Source organism: Triticum dicoccoides, unplaced genomic scaffold, assembly GCF_002162155.2.
Source record: "Triticum dicoccoides isolate Atlit2015 ecotype Zavitan unplaced genomic scaffold, WEW_v2.0 scaffold1555, whole genome shotgun sequence".
Taxonomy (NCBI): domain Eukaryota; kingdom Viridiplantae; phylum Streptophyta; class Magnoliopsida; order Poales; family Poaceae; genus Triticum; species Triticum dicoccoides.
Genome location: NW_021211052.1, coordinates 64,381 through 75,995, shown reverse-complemented (window position 1 = coordinate 75,995; position 11,615 = coordinate 64,381).

Here is an 11,615-nt window from a genome sequence, read left to right as displayed (position 1 = left end):
GCCAAGGAGGCCTTAGCAGCTGAGGACACTAGGTTGGCTGTAGAACGGGCGGCTTTGGATGCACGAGCTCAACAGCTCCAATCAGAGGCTTTCCAGCTTACAATGAACCTAAGCGCATCTAACGAGGTGATGAGGAGGAGACACCGGAAAACTCAATCCTGTTTGCCTCCGGTTTATGATCCTCGGAGCCTTTTTACTACACCCAGAGCCGGCCCTAGTAACCCGCCAGAAGCAAACTAGTTCATAACACCCGGACCAGGGGGACCGGTTCAGCCTCGGGTGATGGCACATCCTCATGGGAATATGGCCCCGCATCGCTACGTGCCAATGCCACCGGGTCATTTTTCTAACCCCATGGAGAACCTGATCGCAGCATCAGCACGTTTGGCGGCTCTCCCAGTGGACGGCGACGATCCGACAGCGGTGGAGATGCGAAGGATCAGAGAACTCGTCCAGACGGCTCTGGCTCAGCAAGAGGCTTATTCCTATAGCCGAGATAGGATTCATTCGACTCCTCGCCCAACCCGGAGTCCGAGTTATAGCAGGCACATGGAGTCGGAAGCTTTGTCAAGCAACGCCCAGTGCCATAACCAACCCGACGGTTATAACCCGGTATAGGACCGGATACGTCAGGAGGACGAGCGGGTGGCTCAACTGGTGGCTCAGCAGATGGCTCATCAAGCCTTCTCGGATTATCCGACGACTTCTGTTGAGGTAGGAGTGGCCACCAGAACCGGCGGTGTTCCTTGTTTGGTGCCGGCTTTACGTAATGTGCGTCTGCCTAAGGACTTCAAGGGACCCCGAAAGGTGCCAAATTATACGGCCGACTTACAGCCCAGGCATGGAGAGCTATGAGATGGCTATGGAGCTGTTGGAGGTCAGTGACGCGGCAATGGCTAAGTACTTCACCATGATGTCGGATGGAATGGCCCGGTCTTGGTTAAAGGGCCTGCCTTCTAATTCCATTGGCTCATGGGCGGAGTTGAAAGCCCGGTTCATTCATAACTTCAAAGATACCTGCAAGCAATCCATGTCAATTGTGGACTTGACTAATTGTAAGCAAGAAGAGGGTGAATCTACCACTCATTGGGTGCGCCGGGTCAAGGAAATAATACATTCGTCTAACAAGATGGATGCCGGTTCTGCCGTTTTAATGTTGGAGAAAAATTGCCGGTTTAAACCACTGAGACAGAAGCTGGGGCGCCTCAAGCGTGATTGTAATGATATGGGTATGCTGATGGTGGCTCTAATTAAATACGCCAATTCTGATAGTACCAAGGATCTCGCGTCTGATGAGGAAAAGACAGGGAAGGGAAAGAAGAACGACAATGGAAAGGGTCAACAGCATAACCCGGCGAATCAAGGAGGCAATAAGCGTAAGGCCGATGGTAACCCGGAGTTTGTGGCCAACGCTAATATGCAGGGTAACAATCAGAGACGCAAGGGGAGGCCGCCCCCTCGATCTGGCGGGTCAGGTCCATCTCTCGAGCAGCTACTGAATGAACCCTGTCCGAGACACGACACCCGGGAAAGACCGGCCACTCACTTATGGAAGGATTGCACGACCATGAAGGCTTTCAAGAATTCCAACATGTTCGATGGCAATCATGGGTCGGGTGGTGGCTCAGGTGCCGGCGGTTTTCATGGCCCGGATAGCGGTTCAAACTCCGGTTTTCAGGGAAATCAAGGTGGCCATAATCACCAGCAGTCTGGTCAGGGAGGTCAGCAGCAGCAGCAGCAGTCAGGTTATCAGAGCAATCCAAAGCAGCTGAATAGTGGACAGTATCATGTGTTCACCACTAGCTTATGCAAGCGGGACCAGAAGCTTCGTAAAAGGGCTTTGAACGCTGTTGAGCCAGCAATTCCTCGTTATTTAAGGTGGTCAGAGCAGCCTATTGTGTGGAGCAGAGAGGATCACCCTCCCCGGGTTGACAATCCGGGTCAGTTAGCCTTGGTGGTGGCACCTCAAGTCGGTGGATATAAATTTACTAAGGTACTCATGGATGGAGGTAGCAGCATCAACATCCTCTATTATGAGACCTTTCGACGTATGGGGTTGACTGACAAAAGTTTGAAGACATCCAACACCGTTTTCCACGGAGTGGTGCCTGGTAAGTCGGCGTACCCAGTTGGAAAGATTGAACTTGAGGTGGCCTTTGGAGATGAATACGATTCAAGGGCTGAGAAATTAACCTTTGAGGTGGTCAAAATCAAAAGCCCGTATCACACTCTGTTTGGACGACCGGCTTACGCCAAGTTCATGGCGCGGTCGTGTTATGTTTAGTTGCAGCTCAAGATGCCGGGTCACAAAGTCACCATCACTGTGCATGGGAGTCGAAAGATAGCCCTGGAATGTGAAGAAGGCGACGTGGCGTATGCCGAATCTGCTTGTGCAGCAGAAGAGTTGAAGTTTTATCAAGATAACGTTGACCCGGCGGATATGACCTCTCTGAAGAATCCAACCACAGAGCATGACCCGGCGATGAAGTTTAAATCGGCTGCTGAAACCAAGCTTGTTGATTTTATTCCAGGCGATTCGTCTAAGCAGTTCAGTATAGTGCCAATCTAGATCCTAAATAGGAAAGCGTGTTCATCGAGTTCATCTGTGAGAACCGGGACATCTTTGCATGGAAACCTTCTGACATGCTGGGTGTACCGAGAGAACTCGCTGAGCACACGCTTAATATTGATCCAAAGTTTAAACCGGTCAGGCAATTTCTTCGGCGGTTCAATGAGGAAAGGCGGAAAGCTATCGGAGAGGAGGTGGCCCGGCTCTTGGCGGCCGGGTTTATTGTTGAAGTTTTTCACCCAGAGTGGTTGGCTAACCCGGTGCTTGTACTTAAGAAGAATGGCACCTAGCGGATGTGTGTGGATTACACAGACTTAAATAAAGCTTGTCCGGCTGATCCTTTTGCTCTCCCCCATATTGATCAAATCATTGATGCTACGACGGGTTGTGAGCGTTTGAGCTTTCTGGATGCTTACTCTGGTTATCATCAGATCAAAATGGCAGTTAAGGACCAGGAGAAGATAGCCTTCATCACTCCGTTTGGAGCCTTCTGCTATGTATCTATGCTGTTTGGGCTCAAGAGTGCCTAGGCAACTTATCAGCGGTGTGTGCAGAATTGTCTCCACAATCAAATTGGGCGCAATGTTCATGCTTATGTGGATGATATAGTGGTTAAATCCAGAGAGAAGGAAACTTTGATAGCTGATCTGAGGGAGACCTTTGACAATCTCTGGGTTACAAGATGATGCTTAACCCAGAAAAGTGTGTGTTTGGTGTGCCAGCAGGCAAGCTTTTGGGTTTTCTAGTTTCCAACAGAGGCATTGAAGCCAATACGGAGAAGATCAAGGCGATTACCTCTTTGGCTAAGCCGGCGTGCATCAATGATGTTCAGCGACTGGCGGGTCGAGTCGCTGCTTTAAGCCGGTTCATAAGCCGATTAGGTGAGAAGGCCTTGCCGCTGTATCAAATGATGAAGAAAACGGATAACTTTGTCTGGAGCGATGCTGCCGATGTTACCTTTGAAGATTTAAAGAGACAGCTATTTGAGCCGCCAGTCCTTGCGGCTCCCATTGATAGAGAGCCATTGCTGTTATACGTGGCCGCTAACTCACGTGTTGTCAGTGTTGCAATTGTGGTGGAGCGCAAGGAGGCTGGCAAGAAACATCCGGTTCAATGGCCGGTTTATTACATCCATGAGGTACTCATTGAGTCTAACCAAAGGTATCCACATTGGCAGAAGCTTGTTTATGGGGTGTTCATGGCAAGCCGGAAGCTTAAGCAATACTTTCAGGGTCACCCTATCACGGTAGTAAGCTCTGCCCCCTTGGGAGACATCATCCAGAATAGAGAGGCCACAGGACGAGTCACCAAGTGGGCCATTGAGCTTGGGCCTCATGGTTTGAAGTATGTACCACGTACTGCTATAAAGTCTCAAGCCTTGGTGGACTTTATCAATGATTGGACAGAGCTGCAGACCCCTGAGGAGAAGCCGGATAACACGTATTGGACTATTCACTTTGACGGGTCTAGGCAGTTGGAAGGCTCGGGGGCCGGAGTTGTTTTAACTTCCCCTCGAGGTGACAAATTTTGTTATGTGCTCCAACTTATGTTCCCTTGTACTAATAATGCAGCTGAATACGAGGCCTTACTTCATGGTCTTCGGATGGCCAAAAAGATGAATTTGAGCCGGGTGAGGTGCTTGGGCGACTCAGATCTCGTGGCTCAACAGGTGTCAGGCAAGTGGGACTCCAAGGATCCCCTCATGATGGCTTACCGTCGTGAAGTCGATGCTGTAGCCGGGCACTTCAAGGGTTATCATGTGGAGCACATTGATCGAAGGAAGAATGAGGCGGCGGATGCCTTGAGCCGGCTGGGATCTCAGCGTAAGCCGGTGCCACCTAGCACCTTTTTGGATGTTTTGCATAATCCTTCTGTTAAATTACCCACAGAGGAAGACTTAGTTGTTCCAGACCTAGAAGCACAGTTGGTGGCGGCTCTTCACGTTATCCCGGATTGGACAGTGCCATATTTGGCTTATATGACCCGGGGAGAGTTGCCGAGGATGAGACCTTGGCAAGACAAATCATCCGGCGGTCTAAATCCATGACAATTGTTCATGGTGAGTTACATCATCGTAGTGTCACTGGGGCATTTCAACATTGTGCGTCACCTGCGGAGGATCAGGAGATACTTCGTGAGATCCATGAAGGGGATTGTGGTCATCATGCCGGCTCAAAATCTCTTGTGGCCAAGGCTTTCCGTCATGGTTTTTATTAGTTGATGGCTCATGCTGATGCGGAAGATCTGGTCAGTAAATGTGACGGTTGTCAAAAATTCTCACGACGAGCTCATGTGTCGGCTCAAGAGTTGAGGATGATTCCAATTACTTGGCCGTTTGCAGTCTGGGGGCTTGATATGGTCGGGCCTTTCAAAAGGTCCAAGGATAAAAAGATACACCTCCTGGTAGCAGTGGATAAATTTACAAAGCGGGTTGAGGCAGAGCCGGTCAGTAAGTGTGATGCAGCCACGACGGTTCAGTTCATGAAAAAGGTGATCTTTCGTTTTGGTTTTCCACATAGCATCATAACTGATAATGGCACTAATCTCTCCAAAGGTGCCATGGAAGAGTTCTGTCAACGATAACATATCTGGCTTGATGTTTCAGCAGTTGCCCATCCTCAATCCAATGGTCAAGCAGAAAGAGCCAATCTGGAGATCTTGAAGGGTATAAAACCCCGGCTCTTGGTCCCCTTATAGCGGACGCCGGGTTGTTGGGTGGAGGAATTACCCTCTGTGATTTGGCGCATCAACACTACACCTAACAGATCTACGGGTTATACACCTTTCTTTATGGTGTACGAAGCAGAAGCAGTCCGGCCAAGTGACATCCGTCATGACTCGCCCCGCGTGGCGGCTTACGTTGAGGCTGATAATGAACAAGCTCGTCAGGATGCACTTGACTTGTTGGATGAAGAGCGAGAGTTGGCAATAGCCCGCTCGGCGATTTACCAGCAAGACCTGCACCGCTACCACAGCCGCCGGGTTAGATCCAGAACCTTTCAGGAAGGTGACTTAGTGCTCCGGCTCATCCATGATCAGTATGATATGCACAAGCTATCCCCCCCCTTGGGAAGGACCCTTTGTGGTCAGCAAGAACCTGAATAACGGTTCATACTACCTCATCGATGTTCGAGAGCACAAAGACTCACGTAAGTTGGAGGAGGAGACCCGCTGGCCGTGGAATATCGCTCATCTTCGGCCTTACTACACTTGAGCCACCGGCTCTCAGGATGTATATATTTTGATGATGTATATATTATGAAAAGCAATAAAGCAGGACCTCTGTCCTTTCCATCTCCAAAAGTTTACATGCCTTCTTTATTATGTTGTTGAAACAACCAATAGGGAGCGGATCATACTTGAATCCGGCTTTCCCTTTGGTCCAGCTTATGATCACATCTGAATCTAGCCATGATCACATGGGGGCTTCCTGTTCAAACATAGGTCGTATTCGAACCAAAGAGAACATAGCTGTCGATACCCACTTGATCGGCATACTTCCAAACCCACTAGGGGGCTTCTTGATCATATCTGAATCATAGCTTAACCCCTTTTGGGTCTGACATGGATCATATTCGAATCAGCATCATTAAACAACTCTTATGGTCACTTGGGGGCTTCCTATTCAAACATAGGTCGTATTCGAACCAAAGAGAACATAGCTGTCGATACCCACTTGATCGGCATCGCCAAAGCCACTGGGGGCTATATGATCGTATCCGAATCTTAGCTTAACCCCTTTGGAACGGTTTACTGATCGTATTCGAATCAGAAGCCTTTGACTTTTGTCTATTTTTTATAAAATACTTTGCAATCACAGTTATTTGACTATTTTGAGATTATTTCCCGAAAGCATTTACGGGGTGATTTTTATCCCACCGGCTTAATTATGATCAAATACAGTTGTTAGCACATAAACAAGCATCATACGTGCCAGGTTTCCGGATTAACAAAGCTTACCCTCATTGTTCGGGTCACATAAGCCGGCAAGGTATGCTGTTGCAATTATGTCTTAAGGATATGATCGAGAACCAATTTTTATGATTTTTTGATTCATATTTCGAGTTGTCAACACATTATATGACCCCCTATGCGGTAAGTCGCCAAGGGACTTGTGTTTGTTCTATACGCAGGGCAATGCAAGCAATTTCTTTTAACATAAAAGAAGCAGAAGACCAGTATAAACCGAAAGCATATAACAACGACGGCTTAAGAAAATGATTGAGCGCCTCCAACATGCGCGAAGGCATGACAAAATCAAGTGCTTTCCTACCCTATTACAAGACTCCCCGAGTCTGGATAATGAAGCATTGTTTTTTCCACAAGACATAAACATAAGACGCCTGATGGTTCACTCGTCTTGTTGGCCTGAAGCTTCTGGGTTATCCTTCTCCGCTCCTTCGTCGGCTGCCCTGTCCTGGAAGGTTGATGATGACCAATCAATGCCACTCAAAGCTTCAAATTCAGCTTCATCGTCAATTAACCCGGCTGGATCGACTTCAGGGGCAAAGGTATGCTTACGAATTGGAGGGATCAGGTTGACTGCATCATAGTGAGGCGTTGGGAGTCTCTGATTCTGGCTGTCATAACCCGGCTGATACTTGGTAAGGTCAGTGTCATTCCCAATAAGAGTGGCCACAGGGCGTATTTCCTTCATGCAGACGGTGAAATCCTTCTCATCAAATGAGGTGCCATCCTCCTTCAGGCTTGGGTATCCAAGGGCGATGTCGGCCGGGTCTAGTTCTGGTAACCACGCCTTAGCCCAGCTCAATGCAGCTATGGCTCCGGCTCTTGCAGACGCCCGCCTTAGCTCTTGGACCCGTTGAGGAAGCACAGCAAGTCGCTTCAGCACGTCAGCCAGGCGAGTGGGAACATCATTTGACAAAGCCACAACGGCTAAAGCGCATTGTGACCCGGTGTACAGTTGTTCCACCAATGTGTAAACCGCTTTTAGTTATGTTAACATATTCTGATTCAGATTGGAGCTCCTGGGGCCTGCATTAACAAACATCAGATGAGCCGGAGATGACAGACAAAATACTTGTCGAAAAAAGATTTACAATATTTAAACTTGCAGAATAGCTTAGCAAAGATTGCTGAGGCCATCTGAGATATATGGTGTTTTAAGCCGATTAACTCAGCTGTTGTGTCTGCGAGAGCCGCTTCTGCTTTCTCGGCCCGGGTGACCAAGGAGGCTTTTTCATCAGCCCATGCCTTCTTATCAGCTGCAAAGCTTTTCCTCAGTTTCTCCTGCTCAGACACGCTGAACTCAAATTTGGAGTTGGCCTTTTGGATTTCAGTTTCGTGCACTGCCGGGTGACTCTTCAAATCAGCAATCTCCGACTCAAATTGATTTATGGTGGCCTGAATCAAGTCGGGCTATAGTCAGCATTGTTATGATACAACATTAAGTCCCAAACACTTTGCAAGCAAAGATACTTGACACTTGGGGGCTAATGTATGCTGAAGAACTCTGAATTACTACGGCGGTTCATGGAAATTAAGTCCCAAGCACTTTGCAAGCAAAGATACTTGGCACTTGGGGGCTAATGCGTATTGCAAGTTCAAAGTATTATAATACACTGGTTTAAATATCTTGTTCTAAAGCCGGCCTTTGAGATAAGTCGGGCGCTTGACAAGTAGTGATAAGCAGATTCTAAGTCTACATCATATTTTCTTATAAGCAATAGACTTGGGGGCTAGTACAGTAAGGAGGAATAAGGAATATCAACAAGAGTTATACCTTAGATTTTTGTTGGATTTGCTTCACCATATCAACTTCCAAATCACGACTGCTGAGCACTTGACTTATATAGCCAGAAACAATGTCTCCAATGCTGAGATGAGTGTAATCAGTGACGTCCAGCTTGGCCTTTCGGCGCTCTGAAAGTTCTTCCTTGGCAGAACACTTAGCAAGAATAGTGGGTCTTCCCGGTTCAACAAATTGAGTCTTAAGAATCTCAACTTCCGGATCATCTATTCTTGCCGGGCTGGGAACCTCCGGGTTATCAAAGCTGTTAAGAGTCTGTTCAGCAGGCGGATCAGAGGTTGGAGCTGGAATGTCATTGGCCGGTTCAGGTGGCGGCTCATGGGGGGAGGTCTTAGGAACAGTTGTTCCGACCTCAAGGTCAGTTACGACTGGCTCTTTAGCCGGCTTATTTTTCTTCGCCCTTTTGCTGGGCTTCACTTGTACACTGTGTGCAAAACAGAAAGGTTAAGTACAAAAACATGAGTAAGATAAGCATGAAAATGAATACATTGACATTACCCTGGAGCGGTCTTGAAAGCCGGCATGTTGGATTGCATAGATTTGCCGGAAGAAGGTGAAGTATCCTGATAGTTTGAGTCAGATGAATTGAGGGGTTGACGAATGAAACCTGCCAAAGGAAAAAAGGAATGTAATTCGGAGATAACCTCAGCCCGGCGCTTCCTTGTCACGTCAGGTAAGCCGGAGGAGAGTTCTGCGTCTTTGCTAGTCCGGGTCTGCCTCCGGCTCTCATGAGCCTGTTGCTTCAAAAGAAATTGAGGATCTTGGTAAGCTAAAGGATGTGAAAATCTTACTTTCCGGGTCACTCTTCGGACTTTCTGCCTTGGCAAAGGCTCGGAGTCAGAGGAAATTATAGTTACCTCTTCCTCAACTGCTTGGCTATTTCCCGTGTCCCCCTGAAGGAAATTATTGTCAATAAGATGATGGTAAAGGAATCAGAGGAGTTAAGGATTACCTCTTCTTCATCATCAGAAGAGTCATCTAGTTTGAGCAAATCTGAAGCACTTGGATTCTTCTTCCTTTGAGCTCCGGCTTTGGCAGTTTTCCTTGCGGCTCTCTTGGCCGCTCTGGCCTGTTTGGCAGCTTCATGATCATATTTGACCTTCCAGAAATTGTCCTTGGCCTGTGAATAATGAGAAAAGGTTATGAGTAAAAAGCAAGGCATTCCACAAAAAAGAGTAAATTCTTAGATTGATAAATTACTGCAGGAGACGGATTATTCTTGCAGAAGGGAAGTAAGCCGAAGGTGTTACTGACCACGGAGCCTTCTTTCAAAAGAGATTGGGTCATGGCTTCAATCATGTCATCAGGCAAATCATTAGGACAATGACGCAGTGGGTCATCTTTTTCGCCTGTGTAAGTGAACATCAAGCCGGGGCGGCGGCTTAACGGTATCACCCGCCATGAGATCCAGACACGGACCAAATCAATGCCGTCTAAGCCGTTCCCCAAGAGAGCTTTGATTTTCTTTATGGTAGGAGAAATCTGTTGGCATTCAGCGGCAGATATCTTATCCGGCAGTGGATGGTTGGATTCAAGGCGCAGAGCGCGAAAGCCGGGCAGCAGGTTCTCATCAGCCGGAGAAGTGTCCTGGCAATAGAACCACGTCTGGTTCCAATCCTTAGGATGGCTTGGCAGTTCAGCATATGGGAAAAGGCAGTCTCTCCGTCGCTGAATGGAAATACCACCAAGTTCCAGGATGGGCCCGTTGGCACGTTCATTCTGCCGGTTTAAGTAAAATAATTCTCTGAAAAGTGGTAGGTTGGGTTCTTCTCCAAGATATACCTCGCGAAAGACTTGGAAGTTGCAAATGTTTGACACGGAGTTGGGCCCGATATCTTGAGGTCTGAGGTCAAAAAAGTGTAAAACATCTCTGAAGAATTTTGAGCCGGGTGGAGAAAAGCCCCGGTTCATATGATCAGTAAAAACGATCACTTCCCCCTCCTTGGGCTGAGGCTTTTCCTCTGACGGGTCAGGAGCATGATAAGACATAACTTCTTTCTCGGGCAGATAACCGATCTTCACAAAATCAGATAAGGTGTTCTCAGTAACGATGGACCTAACCCAGTTACAAGTCACAGGTGCTTTGGGAGCTTTGGGTGCCATTATGCAGATGAAAACCTATGACAGAATAAAAATTTTCCGGTTCAGTTTAACCCGGAGAAAAAATATTTCAAATTCTATTCAATACGGCGGCTTATGAAGGGGCCTAATGACATATGGCTAATTATATCTGGTTATCTAAGCCGCTATGGGAATCAATAACAGTTAAGTTATTTTAAGCTGCCAGGAGCTGGCAAGGCTGTCGATTAACATTGTCTATTTTTAGCCGGCAATGAGAGCCGCTAGAGTTAAATGGGCCTAACAGAAACGGATTTTTTCCTAAGTGTCGCACAAATAAGTTTCGCAACTGGCAGAGATTATTTTGGATCAAACAGGTGTGCAGAAAAGGAAATATTTCTAGACCTAGAAACCAGTCCAGATGAGTTCATAAACTTGAATGAGGCCTATCTGCAAGTGAAAAGGGATCTATTTGCATTCGAAATGAGTGCGAAACAGCTACCGCGACAGCTTTAACATTTGAATGAGGCTTTATATTATTTATATTATCCGCTCGTCAGGAACCCTTGATAGATCCCTTTTCACTGTAGTGATAAACCGTTGTAATGGCATGACTTGTATCGTAATGCAGAATTAACTAGTCACCGAGCCGGCCACTGTTTATGAGCCGGCCGGGACTCTGTAGGTCGCAGGGCGTCAACCCGAGTATATAAGGGGACGACCCGCTGGCGGCTTGGGGCAAGAAATGTTGGAAATATGCCCTAGAGGCAATAATAAAAGTGTTATTATTATATTTCCTTGTTCATGATAATAGTCTTTTATTCATGCTATAACTGTATTATCCGGAAATCGTAATACACGTGTGAATACATAGAACACAATATGTCCCTAGTGAGCCTCTAGTTGACTAGCTCGTTGTGATCAACAGATAGTCATGGTTTCCTGGCTATGGACATTGGATGTCGTTGATAACGGGATCACATCATTAGGAGAATGATGTGATGGACAAGACCCAATCCTAAGACTAGCACAAAAGATCGTGTAGTTCATTTGCTAGAGCTTTGCCAATGTCAAGTATCTCTTCCTTCGACCATGAGAGCGTGTAACTCCTGGACACCGTAGGAGTGCTTTGGGTGTATCAAACGTCACAACGTAACTGGGTGACTATAAAGGTGCACTACAGGTATCTCCGAAAGTATCTATTGTTTTATGCGGATC